The sequence below is a fragment of the Bombina bombina genome, chromosome 6, assembly GCF_027579735.1.
Source record: "Bombina bombina isolate aBomBom1 chromosome 6, aBomBom1.pri, whole genome shotgun sequence".
Taxonomy (NCBI): domain Eukaryota; kingdom Metazoa; phylum Chordata; class Amphibia; order Anura; family Bombinatoridae; genus Bombina; species Bombina bombina.
The window spans coordinates 630,497,994-630,514,910 of record NC_069504.1 but is presented as its reverse complement, the minus strand read 5'-3'; positions in this window follow the sequence as shown (position 1 = coordinate 630,514,910).

The following is a 16,917-nucleotide window of genomic DNA, read 5'->3' as shown; positions in this document are numbered from 1 at the left end:
TTTTTTTTAAATGTACACTACTGTTACACCAGATATGAGTTGCACTGGGGTGACACTGTGCCCTGGCAGGCACTGAAACGCACACGTGTGAAGGAAACTGACTGCTATTATTTCACAGTCAAAAAAGTGTTTTTTTTTTTAAATGTACACTACTGTTACACCAGATATGAGTTGCACTGGGGTGACACTGTGCCCTGGCAGGCAGGCACTGAAACGCACACGTGTGAAGGAAACTGACTGCTATTTTTTCACAGTCAAAAAAGTGTTGTTTTTTTTTTAATTTACACTACTGTTACACCACATATGAGTTGCAATGGGGTGACATTGTGCCCTAGCAGGCAGGCACTGAAGCGCACACGTGTGAAGGAAACTGACTGCTATTATTTCACAGTCAAAAAGTGTTGTTTTTTTTTTTAAATGTACACTACTGTTACACCAGATATGAGTTGCACTGGGGTGACACTGTGCCCTGGCAGGCAGGCAGGCACTGAAACGCACACGTGTTAAGGAAACTGACTGCTATTATTTCACAGTCAAAAAAGTGTTTTTTGTTTTTTTTAAATGTACACTACTGTTACACCAGATATGAATTGCACTGGGGTGACACTGTGCCCTGGCAGGCAGGCACTGAAACGCACACGTGTGAAGGAAAATGACAGCTATTATTTCACAGTCAAAAAAGTGTTGTTTTTTTTAAATGTACACTACTGTTACACCAGATATGAGTTGCACTGGGGTGACACTGTGCCCTGGCAGGCACTGAAACGTACACGTGTGAAGGAAACTGACTGCTATTATTTCACAATCAAAAAAGTGTTGTTTTTTTAAAATGTACACTATTGTTAAACCAGATATGAGTTGCACTGGGGTGACACTGTGCCCTGGCAGGCACTTAAACGCACACGTGTGAAGGAAACTGACTGCTATTATTTCACAGTCAAAAAAGTGTTGTTTTTTTAAATGTACACTACTGTTACACCAGATATGAGTTGCACTGGGGTGACACTGTGCCCTGGCAGGCAGGGACTGAAACGCACACGTGTGAAGGAAACTGACTGCTATTTTTTCACAGTCAAAAAACTGTTGTTTTTTTAAATGTACACTACTGTTACACCAGATATGAGTTGCACTGGGGTGACACTGTGCCCTGGCAGGCAGGGACTGAAACGCACACGTGTGAAGGAAACTGACTGCTATTTTTTCACAGTCAAAAAACTGTTGTTTTTTTAATGTACACTACTGTTACACCAGATATGAGTTGCAATGGGGTGACATTGTGCCCTAGCAGGCAGGCACTGAAGCACACACGTGTTAAGGAAACTGTCTGCTATTATTTCACAGTCAAAAAAGTGTTGTTTTTTTTTAAATGTACACTACTTTTACACCAGATATGAGTTGCACTGGGGTGACACTGTGCCCTGGCAGGCAGGCAGGCAGGCAGGCAGGCAGGCACTGAAATGCACACGTGTGAAGGAAACTGACTGCTATTATTTCACAGTCAAAAAGTGTTGTTTGTTTTTTTTAAATGTACACTACTGTTACACCAGATATGAGTTGCACTGGGGTGACACTGTGCCCTGGCAGGCAGGCACTGAAACGCACACGTGTTAAGGAAACTGACTGCTATTATTTCACAGTCAAAAAAGTGTTTTTTTTTTTTTTTTAAATGTACACTACTGTTACACCAGATATGAATTGCACTGGGGTGACACTGTGCCCTGGCAGGCAGGCACTGAAACGCACACGTGTGAAGGAAAATGACAGCTATTATTTCACAGTCAAAAAAGTGTTTTTTTTTTTAAATGTACACTACTGTTACACCAGATATGAGTTGCACTGGGGTGACACTGTGCCCTGGCAGGCACTGAAACGTACACGTGTGAAGGAAACTGACTGCTATTATTTCACAATCAAAAAAGTGTTGTTTTTTTAAAATGTACACTATTGTTAAACCAGATATGAGTTGCACTGGGGTGACACTGTGCCCTGGCAGGCACTGAAACGCACACGTGTGAAGGAAACTGACTGCTATTATTTCACAGTCAAAAAACTGTTGTTTTTTTTAAATGTACACTACTGTTACACCAGATATGAGTTGCACTGGGGTGACACTGTGCCCTGGCAGGCAGGGACTGAAACGCACACGTGTGATGGAAACTGACTGCTATTTTTTCACAGTCAAAAAACTGTTGTTTTTTTAAATGTACACTACTGTTACACCAGATATGAGTTGCACTGGGGTGACACTGTGCCCTGGCAGGCAGGGACTGAAACGCACACGTGTGAAGGAAACTGACGGCTATTTTTTCACAGTCAAAAAACTGTTTTTTTTTTAAATGTACACTACTGTTACACCAGATATGAGTTGCAATGGGGTGACATTGTGCCCTAGCAGGCAGGCACTGAAACACACACGTGTTAAGGAAACTGTCTGCTATTATTTCACAGTCAAAAAAGTGTTGTTTTTTTTTAAATGTACACTACTTTTACACCAGATATGAGTTGCACTGGGGTGACACTGTGCCCTGGCAGGCAGGCAGGCAGGCAGGCACTGAAATGCACACGTGTGAAGGAAACTGACTGCTATTATTTTACAATCAAAAAAGTGTTGTTTATTTAGATGTACACTACTGTTACACCAGATATGAGTTGCACTGGGGTGACACTGTGCCCTGGCAGGCAGGCACTGAAACGTACACGTGTGAAGGAAAATGACTGCTATTAATTCACGGTCAAAAAAGTGTTGTTGTTTTTTAAAATCTACACTACTGTTACACCAGAAATGAGTTGCACTGGGGTGACACTGTGCCCTGGCAGACACTGAAACGTACATGTGTGAAGGAAACTGACTGCTATTATTTCACAATCAAAAAAGTTTTTTTTTTTAAATGTACACTACTGTTACACGACCAGATATGAGTTGCACTGGGGTGACACTGTGCCCTGGCAGGCAGGCACTGAAATGCACACGAGTGAAGGAAACTGACTGCTATTATTTCACAGTCAAAAAAGTGTTGTTTTTTTAAATCTACACTACTGTTACACCAGATATGAGTGGTGGCACTGGGCAAGTGGGCATAGTATACGCTGTGAGGCTGACACACACGCTGGCAGGCAGGAAACTGCAATTAGATTACACAGGAAAAAAAAAAGCAGACTGATGTTCTAGCCCTAAAAAGGGCTTTTTGAGGTGCTGTCCTTACAGCAGAGATAAGATGAGTCCTTCAGGACTGTAGTGGACACTGAATACACTAGCCTAGCTATCGATTTCCCTATTAAATCAGCAGCAGCTACACTGTCCCTCCTCTCACTAAGAATGCAGCTTCCAAATGAATCTAAAATGGATGCAGTCCAGGAGGTGGGAGGGTCTGGGAGGGAGGGTCTGCTGCTGATTGGCTGGAATGTGTCTGCTGACTGTGAGGTGCAGGGTCAAAGTATTACTCAATGATGACGAATAGGGGGCGGATCGAACATCGCATATGTTTGCCCGCCGTGGCGAACGCGAACAAGCTATGTTCACCGGGAACTATTCGCCGGCAAACTATTCACGACATCACTACTCAAGCAATATGGGTTATTTGTGGCTCATCCCAATGGCAATTCTCAATGGAAATAGTGCCTATATTATGAGTTGAAAGTAAATGCCTTTGCTTGAGCACAAGCACATTTAACATGTGTCGGGTTAGCGTGACTTCAGAACTTTGGTTGCCTTTTATGCAAGAAAAAAAAGTTGTACAATAAACATCAAAAATGCATTTAAAATTACAGTTACACTCATAATTGTCTGGTAAAAATTATTTTAAAAATAAATTGCGTTAAAAAGTTATAAGTGCTCAAAAATATGAGGTCTCAGGTGTTAGAAAAAAACAGAGGTGCATACATACACATGTCTTTGTATCTATATGTGTATATATTTATATAGATATATAGGTATATATTTGTATATATATTTGTTTTTAAAGCTCTTTTAGTCTATGGGAAAAAGAAGTTAGAGCGATTGCAATATCCAAAATCCTGAGGTTATCGTGCCTAAGTGTTTGCTCTCACCTTAAATTTTTACTTTCAGCTTGTAATATGTATGCAAACCCGACTACATTAAAGTTTAACTTTAAGTGCAGTTAGCGCCAAAAACAAATTTAGTGCGCCACTTGTAATCTGGCCCTTTGTCACTGAATATCTATAAAATGTTGCTGATGTGATGCTATGTTTTATAATCTTGCTATTTTTTTTGCAAAGTTTGTCATGATGTCTTCTCTATAGTATAAATAGAATGCTGATTATTTAATACAAATTCTAATTTATGAAATAAATATTTGCTCTCTTTAAAAGCTGATGTTTTATGGGGGGGTTTTCTTTTATCATGTGTTTAAAATTGTGCCAGGAAATGAGCCTTAAATTAATCATATTTTTTTTTTTTGTAGTGGAAAATATTATATTAATATTATTTAAAAAGGATATTATCAAATAATTATATGTGACAAAAATGTAATTAATATTATTATATTTCTAGTCAAAAACACACCTAAAGTACCACAGGAAATCAAATAAGTGTAGGGTTTCTTTTCCTCCCTATCTGTTTTAAGTTTACTATAAAAGCAAAGGATTAAACACAATTTGTAAGGAGACATAATATTTATTTGTGTAAAAAAAAAAATGAATGTTCATTTGGAACTTTATGTCACCTGTTCTCCAGCAATAATAATTGATTTTTTTTTTCAACTTTTGATTGATTCCTAACTAGCATCTGGCTATATGTGTCCTATTAAATAATGCATATATTTTACACCAAAACAGTTTGCCATATTTAACACATTTCCCAAACAAATCTCATACCTGGCACACAACACACTGATTTGCATTTACATGCACATCTACACGATTACTGAGCAATTCAATTTGCTTAGCCCATTCAGTTTTTCACAACTTACATTAATTACACTAGAACAGTTTGTACAAAGAGAATTCAAAGAATACATTGCAATTAAAAACATGTGATAACTGTAGTAATATCAATTAATCATTCACTACCTTTTTCTACCACTCTAATATCTCCACACCTTCCAACATTTTACTTTCCTCTACTATAGCCTTTCCATACCCCCTTTTTTAAAGTCTCTCATCCTTTTTGGACTCCATCATTATAAAATAGAGAAAAAAAGGGGGATGTGGGTGGCGCCACCTAAGGCTTACTGCATAAATAATGAGGTATACAATTATAAAAACAAAATATCAACAGGTATAATTTTTTAAAAAACTAATATATGGAATTTATAATACTTTTTTAAAAACTTCAATTCTAAAAAATCTTATAGGCAATGCTCTCAAATAATAACAAATTTATTCAACTAATAAGTGTTACACAATAATTAATACACAATGTTTAATAAAATCTCTAAAAGATCTATATATATTGGCACCGGTGCCGGTAAAATCTAACAATCACTGTGCAATAAATCACTAATGAGATAAAAAAAAACTTCACTACAAACAATTTAGTATTACAATTGCTGAATGGTGTATAAAGTACTTCTCAATATGTAAAAACAAATCTGTGTTTCAAGAACATGTAGTCCACAGAAAACAATATAAGACCGTCTTAGGTTTTAAATCAATGTTCCTTTAAATAGCCTTGTAGTGTTACTTGTTATCCTGCAACAAAAAAGAAACAATGTTGCATATACTGTAATTGTGTTCAAAAACGTATAGCAAAAGTGGTTCGCTTAGATTTGAACAATTTATGCAGACAGGACCATGCCTTTTTCTTTTCAGCGTTGCAGCGTTGCAAAAAAATAAAGTCAGTATGGTCAATCACAGTTAACTTTAGGATAGCGGTTCTCACCTACTCACTGAGCGGCTCCTTAGGTTACCTTAATCCCAGTTACCACTTTCTACTACTAAGAGAACCATACAGTTTAAGTATTAAGGATATAACCCGATAGTTATTTAATATTGTAACTGGGATTAAGGTAACCTAAGAAGCCGCTCGGTGAGCAGGTGAGAACCGATATCCTAAAGTTAACTGTGATTGACCATACTGACTTTATTTTTTGCAATGCTGCAGCGCTGAAAAGAAAAAGGCATGGTCCTGTCTGCATAAATTGTTCAAATCTAAGCGAACCACTTTTGCTATACGTTTTTGAACACAATTACAGTATATGCAACATTGTTTCTTTTTTGTTGCAGGATAACAAGTAACACTACAAGGCTATTTAAAGGAACATTGATTTAAAACCTAAGACGGTCTTATATTGTTTTCTGTGGACTACATGTTCTTGAAACACAGATTTGTTTTTACATATTGAGAAATACTTTATACACCATTCAGCAATTGTAATACTAAATTGTTTGTAGTGAAGTTTTTTTTATCTCATTAGTGATTTATTGCACAGTGATTGTTAGATTTTACCGGCACCGGTGCCAATATATATAGATTTTTTAGAGATTGTATTAAACATTGTGTATTAATTATTGTGTAACACTTATTAGTTGAATAAATTTGTTATTATTTGAGAGCATTGCCTATAAGATTTTTTAGAATTGAAGTTTTTAAAAAAGTATTATAAATTCCAAACATTAGTTTTTTTAAAAAAATTATACCTGTTGATATTTTGCTTTTATAATTGTATACCTCATTATTTATGCAGTAAGCCTTAGGTGGCACCACCCATCCCCCTTTTTCTCTTCTTTCAAAAAAATGTTTCACACTTTGTGAGTAGTGTGACTAGTGGGTAGGCTAATACTGTTCTGACTGAGCTCCCTGACTAACCAGATTGTATTAGATCATTAGAAAATACTCACCTTCCTCACTTTTTCACACCCCTAGTTATGCCTCTGGTACAAAAAACCCTCGAAGGAAAGGGACATACACGTGACTAGAATCCTTGGACCTTTTGATCAAAAGTTTTCTACTATTTTACAAATATTATTTTGTTGCAACAGTTCACTGCCTAGGAAAGAGAAAAGGCAGAGATTAAAGGGAAAGTCAAAACCAGAATTTTTGTTTTTTTAAAAAGAAAGATAATCCCTTTGTTACCCATTCCCCAGTTTAGCATAACCAACACTGTTATAGAAATACACTTTTTACCTCTGTGAATACCTTGTATCTAAGCCTCTGCAAACTTCCCTCTTATTTCAGTTCTTTTGACAGACTTGCATTTTAGCCAATCAGTGCTCACTCCAGGTTAACTTCACGTGCGTGAGCTCAATGTTATCTATATGAAACATATGAACTAGTGCCCTCTAGTGGTCAAAATGCATTCAGATTAGAGGCAGTCTTCAAGATCTAAGAAATTAGCATATGAACCTCCTAGGTTTAGCTTTCAATTAAGAATACCAAGGGAACAAAGCAAAATTGGTGATACAAGTAAATTGGAAAGTTGTTTAAAATTCCATTCCCTATTTAAAACAATTTTTTTTTGGACTTGACTGTCCCTTTAAGAATTATTTATGTAACATTTTGTTCCCTTTAATGTAACAAATCCAAAACCTTAAAACTTCAAGGGATGATAAACTCTGTATTCTCATGTTATATATTTTTGTCTCGGCTTTGCACACAGTTTACTGTCTACAAAGTATATAAAAGGATTTTATTTGTTTTAAAAAGTGAAAACAAATCCCTAAATTTTAAACCTTGCAGTGAGTTTATTATAGTTAATCTTCTAACACCTCCTGGCTGTCGAGACAGTTCCCTGTCTAGAAGTGTCAAAGACAAGGGAGGAGAGGAGCCCGCACTTCTAGGTGTGAGGTTGAAGGTAGGCCTTACATACTTTGTTATACCATCACAGCTTCTTTTTTCTTATCTACATTGATTTAAAAATAAGATAATATACATTTTTAAAATCAAATAGATCTATTGAACCATACATTTATAATTGTAATCAATAATTTTCACCTTAATCTAATCAATTGTTATAGTTCAATAGTTGTTAGTTGTAAATTTATTTTTAAGATGATTAGTCAATTGAATTTCCCTCGCTCTTATCTTTCTTTTCCTTTTGACCATGTATGCCTTAATTTCCCTCCTTAGACAGGCCTTTGCGGCCTCCCAAAATATTTCTGTTTTGGGGATATATTCCTTATTCTGATGTACATAGTCCCTCCATTTCTGAGTCAGCCAATTTCTGAAAGGGATATTAGAGTATAAAAAGCTAGGATAGAAAAATTTTGCCCCAAGACCGTCCCCCCTGTTCCTCAGCTGGATAGACAGAGATATGATAGCATGATCAGATAGAATTATATTCATAATGTCTGTTTTTATCTCTAACTGCAAGAGTCTTTCAGACACTAAAAACATATCTATTCTTGAAAAAGTACGATGCGCTTTCGATTCGCATGTAAATAATTTCTCATCCGGGTGTTGGATTCTCCATATATCCCTTAATTTAAGACCTTTTGAAAAGGAAGTTAATATTTTAGCTTCCTTTCTTGTTCTATACGAACTCCCAGTTCTCAGTCTATCCAGCTGAGGGACAAAGACGCTATTGAAGTCCCCCCCTATGATCAATTGAGAGTCTATAGAGTTAACTAATTTTGCATATAGCCCGTCCCAGAAATGTGGCTGACATTCATTCGGGGCATAAAGATTACATAGCGTATACTGACACTCGTTAATCTCTAATTCCAAAATAAGATATCTCCCCTCCACATCTTTCTCTTGAGAAATTATCTTAAAATACAGGCAACTCCTCTCTTTTTTCTAACTGCTGGTACCGCGATCACCTCCCCAATCCAACTTAGTTTTAATTTTTCTGCCTCCTGCAGGCTCAAATGAGTTTCCTGCAGGAAGACGATATCTGGTTTATAACTTTTTAAATTATCAATAATTTTTCTCCTCTTAGCAGGGGAGGAAAACCCCCCACATTCCAGGACAGTAAACTAATTGATTTTTTCATCTATGATAGATTTAAACTTAATTCTCTGATAGAAGCAATACCTTAACCGAGGCGGAGCGGTTACCCCAGGAGGAGGAGAGAGCACACAAAAAAAAAAAAAGAAAGAAACGAACCAACAAAGTCAGACACCCAAACGTGTCGGTGCAATACAGTCAAATAAAAAATTAAATCCAATAAATGACAAACTTGAATATACATTATTCTACTATATTTTTATTATTTTCCAAGAATTGTCTAACCTCCTCTACTGTGTTTAATATATTCACCTTATTTTCTAAAAAGATTTTAATCTTAGCAGGATAGATCATGGTCACTTGATAGCCTGCATTTATTAACTTTGAACACCATGGGGCCATATTTCTCCTCCTATTCGCTGTTTCAGCAGAGAAATCTGAAAATAATAGAATGCAATCTTTATTTATCTCTACAGTGGCTTTCTTTCTATAATATGCTAAAATTCTCTGCTTGTCCTGAAAGTTCAATAATTTTACTAAAACTGGTCTTTTAGCTTTTGTAGGATTCTCTTTAATTTGATATATGCCCAGTCTGTGGACCCTTTCCACCATAATCTCCGTACTAGTTGGAGGCATATCAAGCAGCCCTGGTAAAGTACTTTGAACAAATTTCATAAGATCTAAAAACTTGGGGCTCTCAGGAAGGCCTACGATTTTTAAATTATTCCTCCGTGACCTATCTTCTAAGTCATCTAAACAGGATTGCATAGTTTCTATACTTTTGGCCTGAGAATTTAATCGAGATTGTTGTACCTGTTGTAAGTCATCTAAATCATAAATCCTGTTTTCAATTTCTCCAAGTCTACTAGATACTAGTTTAAGCTCGTTTGTTAAGGTAGTTAATTCTGTTTTAACTCCTTCGAATTGTGGCATAAATAAATCAGATATTTGTTTTACTAGGTTATTAGTATCAAAAACAGTATTAAAACCAGGTGAAAAATCAGTTGCCACAGTCTCTATACTACCAATGCTTGACCTGGGCTTTCTATCCTTACTCTTAGGTGGCATTATACCAGAATCACTCCTACTGATCCCTAGGAATTTATCCATAAAAAGGAGTGAGAAGAAAGGAATAAAAAGTGAGTTGTGCAGCCAGATAATAGTGTAAGGTTAATAGTGGATTCGTGCTAAGAAAAGAAAAGATAAAATATAGAGTGTTAAGCTGCCAGGTGAGGCAGAAAAGTGAAAAAAAAAAAAAGAAAAAAAAAAGAAGAAAAAAAAATGTAATCAGCTTACAATGTGAACTTGGTTGAGTGAAAAAGAAGTGAAGTGAAGTTAGTGCCTATATATGTAAAAAAAAAAAAAAATTCAGTCACTCCTATATTTTAAAGCAGCTAGAAGGGATCAATATTTACTGCGAACACTCAGAATAGTATAAATGTATCAGACTCTTACCTAGTATTCCCTATGTCACAATAATCTTAAGCTATATAGCTAGCTGGTGTAAGCAAAAACTAGTTAGTCAAATTTCCCTATAATATTAGACAGTTTTAACCAAATATTACTAGAACAATCCACAGCTAGCTATAAAAAATACCAATCATGCAATTTGATAGTTTAGCTGGCTTATCCTATCCAACATATTAAACCCAGGATCCTTATATATTCCAAATAAACTTGACTGTGGAATTAATATAGATAGAAAAATATATATACTTCTGTTACTAGAAAGAAGTTAAACCAGGAAATTTTTCACAAACACTATGTAGATAGTTTGGCTGTATTTGTTCTGCAACACAGCCCAGATAGATCATATGTTAAACAAATAAATTGAACAGATAGAAAGAAATATTCCTACATATTATTCTTATAACTTACTAATACTAAGAACCATATCATAACGGATAATTTTTCACAAAAACTGTGTAGATCTAACCCCTGCTGGAGTTTCAATATTTTCAAACCTTTAAACTTGCTGAAACAAGGTATAAATATATATTTTTTCCCCCCTTCCTTCCTCCCCCTTCCTCCTTCTTTTTTTTTTTAGTATCTCTCCTCTATACAAGAGGACATTAACATAGAGGCTATCAGATAACTTTGCCTAGACCCATATAGTTACTTAATCCATTATTGTTTTCTGAATATACAAGTAACTTACATTGACTTTCAACAAACAGTTATCAAGAATAGTGTCAGCAACAAAGATATGAAATCAGAAAAACAAAAAAGACATAAAGACGGGAGGGAAACCAGAGCTCTTATAACAGTTAAACACAAGTCCCAGCAGAGATAAATTGCGACCAGAGTCCTGCAGATATCCCCTGCATCAAGCAAGATATTTCCCTTTGACAAACTTGACTGAGTCCTGGGCAGGCAACTCGTGGTATATCCAGGGTATTAACAGATAGATATGTGTCTTGCAAAAAGTCCCACTATCCTGCTAGACAGGAGAGACAACACAGTTCCCTTGATTTCAGATAGCATAAATAGCAGTTCCAATATAAGTATATGTGATAGACATATAGGAGAAATAGAGGGGTATTATCAGCTGATAGATATAGAAGCACTTTATCTTTACTCCTTCTTTCCCTTGATATCACTTTTCTTCACTGCCTTCTAATAAACGATTCCTCAGGTAGCCTCCAAGAATCATATATCCCCTGGGACCCAGGCAGCATCTTAACAACGATCTTATCCCACCTCATATCCCATGGCAAGCTGACACATAAGAAAAGATGAAAGGACATAAAAGTATACTTATCAGCCTTGCCCCTGGGGTTCTGGGAGGGGGACCGATATCCTTTTCAGAGCATGATGATCGAACTTATCAGACGTCCACCCTGCAGCGTTTCGTACACAAAGCACCTATCCTGGGACTCGAGTCCGTTGTAGACAGCGTCAGCTGCCTCGCCTTCCTCCAGTCACCGGGGTTCTGGGAGCACTGCCGCGGCAGATACAATTCCTTCTGTGCAGATTGCACCAACCGTGACTCTAGCCACTGAGTCTTGATGGCTGGCGGACTTCCTTATCCTGAACGTGCTCCTCAGAAGGAGGAAGCTCCCCTCCGAGCCGAACACGCTCCTTGGCCAGGGCAGGTGCAGCCTCAACGGCCTGGGATAAGCTGGAGGTGACCTGAGTGTAGCTGGATCACAGAGCATGCCAAACTCAGACGCCTCATCAAGCCCCTCCCACAAACGGAAGTCCTATTGTTCCCCTTGTTAGTTGTTATTAGTGGTTTGTATTAAATACAAATTTCATAGGGAATTTTAATAGTTGTAAAATTATAGTGTTGTTAATGTTTGCAAATTATTGTAAATAGTTTAAAGGGACAGTCTAGGCCAAAAAAACTTTCATGATTCAGATAGAGCATGTCATTTTAAACAATTTTCCAATTTATTTTTATCACCAATTTTGCTTTGTTCTCTTGGTATTCTTAGTTGAAAGCTTAACCTAGGAGGCTCATATGCTAATTTCTTAGACCTTGAAGGCCACCTCTTTTTAGAATGCATTTTAACAGTTTTTCACCACTATAGGATGTTAGTTCATGTATTTCATATAGATAATACTGTGCTCGTGCACGTGAAGTTATCTGGGAGCAGGCACTGATTGGATAAACTGCATGTCTGTCAAAAGAACTGAAATAAGGGGGCAGTTTGCAGAGGTTTAGATACAAAGTAATCACAGAGGTTAAAAGTATATTAATATAACTGTGTTGGTTATGCAAAACTGGGGAATGGGTAATAAAGGGATTATCTATCTTTTAAAGCAATAAAAATTCTGGTTTAGACTGTCCCTTTAACTATGTTCCAATTGTTATTTAGTTTAATTACTATAAAGGATGGAAATTAAATGTGCATAAATACATTTAAGAGTATGTTAACTTACTGATATTTTTTTAGAACCACAAATAAATGTTAATTTAAGGATTGTAGAGAAGCTAAACATGTGCACACTAAATAAATGGTTTATTAAGTAAATGCACCAACTCATATTTTATTTTGAACCTTTATATCCCTCTCATTATGTTAATACTGGTTATTCAGAATACTATAATAGTTAATATAGGTTATTGTGAAGGCAAATAGTAATAAATAAGAAACATTTTTGGTTAATAAGTTATCTACAATGTTATACAAAACAAGAATTTGCATACCCTTAGAAAACGTCTTATAGAAAGATAATATTTTAGTTCTCTTCTTATTAGATCACTGTAACATCTCAAACATTGACGCCTTGTTCTTTTTATTTTAGAACTGGTAGTGAGAAAGATGAGGCGCTAGAGAATTTACCCTGCTAGACTAGTGTATTCCCCTCTAAGAAAACAGTGGTAGAAATGTAGTGAATGTAGTCCAGCGCTAAATTAGCACGGGTAGAGCATTTAGTTAAATTATATGATTTGAATATTTTTATTTTTGAAATTAAATGAATATTTTATATATATGTTGCAATCTTGTATTTATATATTTAATGCAAATTATCCTAAGTTATTTATCAACATTCAGTTTAGAAGAGTTAATGAAAAAAATATATAATGTAAATAAACTTTTATGTATGAACTGATATATATAAGCTTCTTGTCTATATATGGGCTTCTTATCTATATGTAAAAACTAATAAAACATTTGTATAATTAAACAGAAATTTAATAACTTGCTAAAAACAACACAAGATAAAAAGGGACGTCTCCCTTATAACATAGATTGCATCAGAAAAGACAATTGGATAACTTTAGTTAATGTTTCCGCTATTAATCAGGTACCTGTTATATGAAGTAACAAATAATAGTGTCCAAAATATTGAATTAAAAAAACTTAAAGTTCCAAATGAGATAACCTACCCGCTGTTATGGCGGGTGTTTGTTACCGGTCCGTTAGTGAGAGACTGGTATTTTAAAATATGTCATGTGACTTTTCCTACGTCACACTTGTGATCGTAGCTGTTTCAATTTAGTTGCAATATAACCAGTGATCCTTGATATTCTGTCAAGTGCTTATTATGTTGCAATTTTTTTAACTTTAATCTGTATGTGTATCAGAAGGTTTATTCCCCTATTCCATGTATAATTAGGGAGTCTTGGGGGAGATTGCAACTTACGCTGGTCTTTTGGCACACCTGATGTCTCTATTGGTGTGGTCTTTGCGGTCACGTTCAGTGACTTGGATGTTAGACTGTGCGGTCACGTTCAGTGACTTGGATGTTAGACTGTGCGGTCACGTTTAGTGACTATAATGCAATCCTCGCAGTGTGGACTTGGCGGTCATTTATAGTGACTGTGATAAGATCTTTGTGGTCACAGAGGTGACTAACAGTGGGGTATTTGCGGTCACAAGAGGTGACTTGGAGTAGAATCTTTACCGGACATCAGTGATGTTATACAGCAGGGTCTTTGCGGTCACAAATTGTGACTTACATATATTAACTTGCGGTTATATCTTTGCGGTCACAGATTGTGACTTAAGAGTGGTCTTTGCGGTCACGAACAGTAGTGACTTAAAGGAAATCTGTGCGGTCACTAGTAGTATGATCTGTATAGTAGGAGATCAAAAGTAAAACTTGGCAGTTGTTCTGTGCAACTTGATAGAGCTGATTAGAAACAAATGCAGGTTGTAGCAACGTCCAGCTGCAATATTGCAGAAAGTAATCAGCAAAGGAGATCCTGTGGTAGTTGTCTTTCCTTTCTTGGCAATTAAAATAGCAATCAATAGCTTAGACAAATAAAAATATAAAGTACAGAGTGGCAACAGTGTCAAGGTCAATGCGTTTCGCCCTTAGGCTTTATTGCAACATAATAAGCGCTTGACAGAATATCAAGGATCACTGGTTATATTGCAACTAAATTGAAACAGCTACGATCACAAGTGTGACGTAGGAAAAGTCACATGACATATTTTAAAATACCAGTCTCTCACTAACGGACCGGTAACAAAAACCCGCCATAACAGCGGGTAGGTTATCTCATTTGGAACTTTAAGTTTTTTTAATTCAATATTTTGGACACTATTATTTGTTACATCATATAACAGGTACCTGATTATTAATAGCAGAAACATTAACTTAAGTTATCCAATTGTCTTTTCTGATGCAATCTATGTTATAAGGGAAACGTCCCTTTTTATCTTGTGTTGTTTTTAGCAAGTTATTAAATTTCTGTTTACCTATACAAATGTTTTATTAGTTTTTACATATAGATAAGAAGCCCATATATAGACAAGAAGCTTATATATATCAGTTCATACATAAAAGTTTATTTACATTATATATTTTTTTCATTATCTCTTCTAAACTGAATGTTGATAAATAACTTAGGATAATTTGCATTACATATATAAATACAAGATTGCAACATATATATAAAATATTCATTTAATTTCAAAAATAAAAATATTCAAATCATATAATTTAACTAAATGCTCTACCCGTGCTAATTTAGCGCTGGACTACATTCACTACTTTTTATTTTAGAGACGTGGTACATCCATCCTCCTAAGCATCTAATAAATTGTTTTGTCCGTATCATTTTGTACCACAACCCTCACCCCACCCAAACATTGGGGGAAAATCTGTCACATATACAGATATATCTGTATATATCACATAGGTGATGGACTTAAAGTCCCCTAAACTTTGGGCATGACCAAGCCGCAGCCATGATAAGACGCATAACTCTGTAGCTCCGATCTCAACTTGAAGAAATTGTGTTTTTTCTCACTACATTTTCAGCTTTCTGCATAATAATCCTCCCTCTGCACAGAGTCAATCCTGATTCCTGAGATACTATTGTTATTGTGATCCATTCAAGCAGAAGATCTATCCCAGACTATTCAAAATGGAGCGATGTGGCCCACCTCACAGTACCATCTACCCCCCCCCCCCTTCTTGGTTTGAGGGCTAACAAGGCAGAGCGGTATTTATCTATTAAATCTTCTACAGGGTGAAGTAATTTCTAAATTCTAAATTGATATTATCCTATCTATCTACCCATGGAGGAGGACTTCTACCTACAGATAAGAGCACTTCTTGCCAATCTAGAGCATTGAATATGCTATATTATATACTATTTATATACATTTTGTGAAATGGAAAACCGCATTGATTATGCTGTATGTTTTGAGGGCTATCGCTGTTATTTCTCATATCATGAATACCTAGGGTATGTTTTTTATTTGTATTCATTATTATGATCTGTACTTGATTTTTCTATAGTTTAACCTTACAAATCACTTATCCTCCTTTCATTATGTATGCATTTTTATGAACCACTAAAACCCAGTCACTAATACAATCTGCAATCAGATGAAAAAAAAAAATACTGTACACGCAACCACAAACAAATTGATAAAGTATCTCAAAAGCTAATTTACTAAAAATAAAACACATTTTTGCCTTAGCCATACTATAGATTGAAATGTTCAATTCTTTTTATATCCATAACTTTAGAACATTACTATTTATTTTTATTTTGCTTCCCAAGACACTTTGTCCACAATATACCGATCCAAGAGGTATACAACCAAATCTATTTGTTCTCATCTTTGCTGCTACAAGTGGTTAGGGACTTTCCCCTCAAACAAAAAAAACTTCTTGCCAACAATCTTAGAACATTCCAGTAATGCCCAATGGATTTTACAACATGTTAAAAAATATAAATAAAATGAAAAATAAAAAAATAGATACATTATTTTTACCACTAATTCAAACTGGTGGTAAACAAAATAATACTGTGTAACATTTTTTTTCTCTTTTACTCGTCAACACATTGGGGCCTATCTATCAAGCTCCGTACTGAGCTTGAGGGCCCGTGTTTCTGGCGAGCCTGCAGGCTCACCAGAAACACCAGTTATGAAGCAGCAGTCTTTAGACAGCTGCTCCATAACCCTGTCCGCCTGCTCTGATGAGGCGGACAGGAATCGCCGGAATTCAATTGATACCCCCTGCTGGCGGCCCATTGGCCGCGAGTCTTCAGGGGGCGGCGTTGCACCAGCAGCTCACAAGAGCTGTTGGTGCAATGCTGAATACGGAGAGTGTATTGCTCTCCGCATTCAGCGATGTCTGTCAGATGTGATCCGCACTGT